The sequence below is a fragment of the Stegodyphus dumicola genome, chromosome 3, assembly GCF_044657685.1.
Source record: "Stegodyphus dumicola isolate Sdum_Otavi_A_Nest chromosome 3, ASM4465768v1".
NCBI classification, from domain to species: Eukaryota; Metazoa; Arthropoda; class Arachnida; order Araneae; family Eresidae; genus Stegodyphus; species Stegodyphus dumicola.
In genome coordinates this window covers 56,543,162-56,549,494 of record NC_140770.1, presented here as the reverse complement: position 1 = coordinate 56,549,494, position 6,333 = coordinate 56,543,162, and the positions used below count along the sequence as shown (strand labels likewise).

At 31.1% G+C, this 6,333-nt stretch overlaps 1 long non-coding RNA gene across 1 annotated transcript; it reads left to right on the top strand.

Annotated features, from left to right (window-relative positions):
- The first annotated feature begins 2,569 nt into the window (after positions 1 to 2,569).
- Positions 2,570 to 6,033, top strand: LOC146997990 (uncharacterized). The gene is made up of 2 exons (XR_015040202.1): positions 2,570 to 2,719; positions 5,656 to 6,033. It is a non-coding gene; the product is annotated as an uncharacterized LOC146997990 (long non-coding RNA).
- Positions 6,034 to 6,333: the final 300 nt, after the last annotated feature.

The following is a 6,333-nucleotide window of genomic DNA, read 5'->3' as shown; positions in this document are numbered from 1 at the left end:
ATTGGTGAAATAATTTCCAAAAATATTATGAACAGTTCATAAACAAATTTTTCCTTTATTCTAGTTAAAATACTATGAAAGGGCCTATTTATATGTTTCTGGTTATACTTATATACTAAATTAGTTAAGTTCCACTGATATTTTCAAGAAAATATTTCTTCGTAGTTTAATGCTATCAAAATAGTCCTTTAACGTTTTCAAAATAGTCATAATGTAATCACTGGCAGGTTTATTCTATTAGGGTGTTAATCGCATCGTCATAAGTGAATTAAATTCAACATGTACATTTATAAATCTAATTTCTGGAATGTCCAACTACAGAATATGAATTTTAAATGTTTGTAGATATCACATACCTAGAAATTTAAAAGAAATCCAGAATCAAAACGCATTTATAAAAATAAAAACCTCACCACGTGACTTCCTTGTACGGCCTATTAAATTGTGTGTATATTTTTCTGTACCTCATTTAAACTTTTTCCTCGAATTATTCTAACTTAATTAATCAACCTCTCAAGGCGATTTGAAAATAACATAAAAAATTTCAAATTTTAAAACTAAATATCCCGATCAATGTTTTTCGTAGGGGAATGAAGCTCCTAATTTTATTTACATGACGAGTATAAAACGCTCCTAAGTATAAGTGTAAAAACTGGAAGGTATAAGCTAGGTTTCGTTATTTGTCAAAAATTAATTATTTTCAAAATTCGACATTTCCCAAACAGGAATATTTTTGTCATTTGGAACACTTCTGTAATTGTAGTTATATGATTACGACCAACGATTGTGAAAATAAAGGCCAGTAAGGTCTTTTAGACTGGCTAAGGGGACTGGATATAAACGCAAATACCTTTCGTTGTGCCGACTGCAATAAATAAGGGAGGTTTACAACTAGAAGTTATAGCAATCCTATATACAAAATTTTAAAGTACTACGGCTAATCATTTTTGAGTTTTGCGAGATACATACATAAGTACATACATGATACATACATATATACATACGTACGTACATGCATACGTATATACGTGCATACAGACGTCACGAAAAAAATGCCTTTTAAATTGACTTCAAATCCATTTTACAATTCGTTTTGAAAAAAATAACAAATATTATTTTTATATGCAGACATCATTTAAAAGAATCGTCTAAATGGATTCAAGACCACTCAAAAAGGATATTTCTGTTGAAATATGAGATTTAAAGTACTATCTTTACTTCGCACAAGGAAGTAAATATATTTTGTTCTTTTAAATTGGTATTAAATAAATTGAGTCAATAAGTAGTAATAAAAGTATTAATTTCCTATTCATTTTTGTTAGTTGCACCTTTGGGAATAATGACACTTTTGATTATTTCAAGAAGCGATGAAATACATCATCAATTTTCTGTTTGTGCACTAAAGTTTTAAAACTTCCATTCTTAAGGCTTAATCTGTACAAATTTTGACAAATCAGAAATAACTGGATTTCTTTCTTTTAAATCAAAACACCATCATCCAATTAATACTAGACTTTATTATTGACTACCTAAATATTTTTATATCATGCAGTTATAAACTTACAGTATTGAAATAGAAATAGTTGAAATAGAAATAGGCTGTTGCCACTCGGAAAAATGAACGCGAAAATTAGTGTTTTCAGAGTTTTTACTTAATATCTCTGCTGATTGAAGTCGTACGAAGATGGGAATAGTCGAAATGGCTTTCCACGAAGTTTTGTAATCGCGAATAATGTATTTAATGTTTGGCAATGCTATTTATTTAATTGCAAAACTTAAGAAACTTTTCATTAAAAAACTACGATTTGAAAACGAGCAGTGGCAACACTTCTCGAAATAAAGCAGACTTTTATCTCCAGCATGCAAAACTGTTGCCACTTGAAAAAAATGAGGGCAAAAATTAGTATTTTCAGAGTTTTTAATTAGTATTTTTGATTTTTGCTAATTCTTTTTGGAAAAAAGTGGACGTCGTTCTTTCCCAGGACTCAGAAAAGAACTGTAGAAAGTTTGGTGACGGTAGCTATAGTAGTGAGTGAGTTAATTGCGAACCAAACACATAGACTTTCTTCTTTATATAAATATATAATAGTTAAATTCCACTGCCATTTTGAAGGGCGTTTTTTCTCATCATTTAATGTTATGATTCTGTGAACGTTATTACATTAGACATCGACAAACGTGATCACATTAAGAGGCGTCTACCTTATCCCGCTTGCAATGTTACTGAAAATCAGTTAACGGTTTAAAACACAGTCTTCGAAGATAAAATAAGCATAATAGTTCTACCCAAATTACCGATGTTTAAATTTAGTCCGCCAGGTTTAGTAAATTAAAGGATTATAAGTGCAAACGAAGCGTGCAAGGCTGCAGTTTCAAATTAGGAAAATTCAGCCTCAAGTTGACGTTAATAAGAGACGCTGTATTGATGTCGAGGAAATCCCTTTTAGGTCTCGTCGAGATGTCGAAGGAGATATCCGAGAATCGAGAGTATCCACCACTTGTTCCGCTTCTTCAATCAGTTAAATTATTTTGCAGCTTTCCTTTAGGGGGTGAGGCAGATTACAAATCGCCCGAAACCTTAAGGAAAGGGAAACAATGAAGAAAAGGTGAATGCTTTCATTAAAGGCGGTTTAGTATATAAGGCTGTGAATATGATATGAAGATCACATTTCGAATTCGCTTCGGCTTGAGTTCTCATCTCTTCTCTTGCAGACACAAAGTGAGTACTTCTTCATTTATTGCTAAAATTCTCTGTTTCGGAGTGACTAGAGACACCCAAAAGTTTGGATGAAGTTGTAGTGTAAAATGAAACTTTTCTTGCCTTCTTAGGTGTTAACTTTAAAAAATAATACTAATACTTCTTTGAATCACTAAAACTCATATGCCAAAATTTTAATTTATTATTAAGCTATGGTACTGGTTTTCAGTACTATTATTTCTATTTTAATTGACTCTTGAAAATCATTTTATGGATTTTGTTCCTTAGTTGTGTTCCCAGTTTTTGTCCTATTACGAATAATTAGACTTAAAAATCGTAGACAAAGCTTTCTTAATTTGTATTTGAAAAATGTTCTAACATTTTTCATTAAAACTCTTAAATTGCAGTTGAACATCATAAATGAAATAGTCTTTTAACAAAACACTCATAATATTAATAATATTTTTTTTTCAAACTTGGTGCTTTGGGGGCACCTTTTCCGACCCCGAAACTCAGTGAATTGCAAGCATTAAGTACGAATAACTGGACTAAATTTCAATAACTAGAATATTAATGCAAATTTCTATGTGACTTATTTTTAAGGGAATGTATTTTTAGACGTTTGGTTTCTGTCCAATTTTTGGTTCCTATTTATTTAAATTTTTAAACAAGTGAGGTACTTAATATCTAAAAGATTTTAAAGAGTGTTATTTACCTTGATAAGCATAGAAATAAATTTCGTTCACAAGTATATGCTTATAGTAATTTCTAATAATTATTTGCTAGAATTATGCGCTAATAATTTAACGCAATATTTCTTACAAAGATCCCGCCATACACTAATAAACAAGCCTTTTTTTATATGGTACTGAAAGTGAAATACACAGTTAGGATAATCCTGTACCGTTAACTATTTCATTGTTAATAAAGTTCTAACTAAACAAGAGTTAGTCAAATTAATCACATCTCGTTGGAAAAGTAAGCAATTGAGAACTCGCAATTTTAAAATAAATTTTAATTATAGTTTATTTAATTTTGTTTAAATATAATATTATACTTAATTAAAAATACTATTACTAATAATTTCATTTTGCAGTTTGATTGTGCAATCACATGTTTGATTGTGTGAACACTCTCAGTATTCTTCTACGCATACGTGCAAAGTAACATACATCGTAATATAGCAGGGATTAAATATTTTATATTTTTTAAATTAAAATTTTATTCATTCAAAGTGTTTCTGAATCACAGTATTGTTAATTTAACTAGTCATTTAGTTACATTTTAGGATAAAAAATTATCTAAATGAAATAATAGAAATAACTCGAACAGAAAAATTGGAAATTTTCTATTTAGTATGTTCCATCATACAGCCTTTTTTCAGTGCAGTACAAATTTGATAACATAGAAAAGAGAGAAGGAAAATTTAATTACGCTAGTTAGAGATACCATTAAAAAGAAAATTACTACAAAAGTAATTGAAATCCCTGATATAGCTAAGCAAATTTTATTTGAAAGATGAAAACCACGTCTCCTTTAAAAGAATTCATCCCCCTCCATGATTCGTTTCAAAATTTAAGTTAAAAAAATTCTATCCAAAAATGAAAATTTGATTAATTTTTTTTAATCCCAAAAGAAACTTTTGATGATTTTATAATACTTTTAAATTCTCAAAAGCTTCCATAATTCATGTTATTCATATGACTTAAAGACCTAATTTTAAACATTATCAGGGGAATCAATGATTTGCATACGTATCGTATCTATTATTCTCAGTTTTATTTATCCCAGTCTCGGAATTTTATCCCCGTTTCCATGTATGAAAATCAGAATGATACCCCATATTTCATTTATCCTTATACTACGTGACACAATCGTTTTTTCTTAGCAGAAGCAGTGGAATAAATTACGCACTCTGAAATGTACTTTAGCTGCATTATAACAACTTGACAGTAAAAGTTCTGCTTAAGTTGGCACTTTTTATGATTATTTTATGAAAGCCTTCTACTCATCCAATTTAAGTGCTGTATTTTAATTTTCTTTATACTCTGTGTTTCAGATCAATTACTAAAAGAACTGAGTTCTATGCTATTTGAAAGAATAGAATTTCTTTCTTAAATTTTAATAGCTCTGAATCTAAATTTTTTAAAATCTAAAATTTTGCAGTCGTGGAATATTAAATGGCAACACGCGTATGGATATGGATATGAACGCGGATAGACGTGGAATATTAAATGGCATATCTTCCTTCTATTTGTCTTGTAGAGACATTACGATTTTTTTGGAAGCAGGCAAAATGAAAAATTAGCAAACGCCTTCGCCGGGAATCGAACCACGAACCTCTGGAATACCGGCTCAGTGTGCAAACCACTACACCCCGAACACACACCAAGAAGGTGGGAAAAATACCTTATATACTCCCCCTTTTAAAGGGCGCCTGGGATTTTTAGGAGACCCAATCGCCAAATCCTGGATGAGGAGAATCATCATCCAACACCTTTTTTGTTCGGGCGCCACTGTAGAGACATAAGGATTTCTTTTTTTTTTTTTTTTTTTTTTTTTTTTGGAAGCAAGCAAGATGAAAAATGAGCAAATGTTTTCGCCGGGAATCGAACCACGGACCTCTGGAATACCGCCCAGTGTGCAAACCACTACACCACGAAGGCACGCCAAAAAGGTGGGAGAAATGCCTTATAGTCTCATTATTTCTCTAGCTGGTGAATTTTATCTAATTATATAATTCTACATATTATCACCTACACAGAGCCTAGTTAAAATTTTAAAGATTGAACAAGAAATTTAAAAACGTCGATAATGTATTCACAAATATCTCAATAGTTTACTGTTTTTGAAAATTCGGCGATGGAATATATTTCCTTCAACAGTTTCCTAACCTAAATAAATTATTGTTGTCTGTAAGATGCTAGAATTCTCATGTATGTTTTTCTTCGTTCCAGGAAAACCCAGTCAAAAATGCATTGCAACAGACGAGTTTTCTTCGCCCTCGTCTTGGCCATCGCCCTCCTGGGCAACATTTGCTTGGCCTCCCCTGGCATGGGAGGAGGTGGAGGAGGAGGCATGATGGGAATGGGAGGAAAGGGCAACAAACATGGAGGTGGATCCAGAATCACAGAGATGTTGGCGGCAGGATTGGTCGCCAAGATGCTGAGCGAGATGCATGGTCATAAATGCCATCATCATCACGGCCATCATCATGGTTAAGCATTCCTTCTGCGAAGCAAGCTTTTTCAATTGTACATAGTCATTTTTCAGAGAGTTTATATAAAGAGCCATTATTTTTTGCTGATGTCAAATAAAATATTTTATTTACATTATATTATAGTTCAGTTTTTCCCTTTTATATAATAAGATGAGAATTTACAGTTGATTAAGACGGAATTAAAGATGAATAATTAAGAGAGAATTAAAATATGATAATACGCATACAAGGAAAAAAAGGCTAAAACAGAATAAACTTAGAATAAATGATACAGCTGTATGAATGTACACATAAAATGAGAGTCATGAGAATCATATAATTTTTAAGATTTTTCAGTAAATTCTAACTAGTAAACTAATAGACTGTTCTAACTAGTAACTTCAAATATAAAACATTTGAAAATATGCAGTACCAT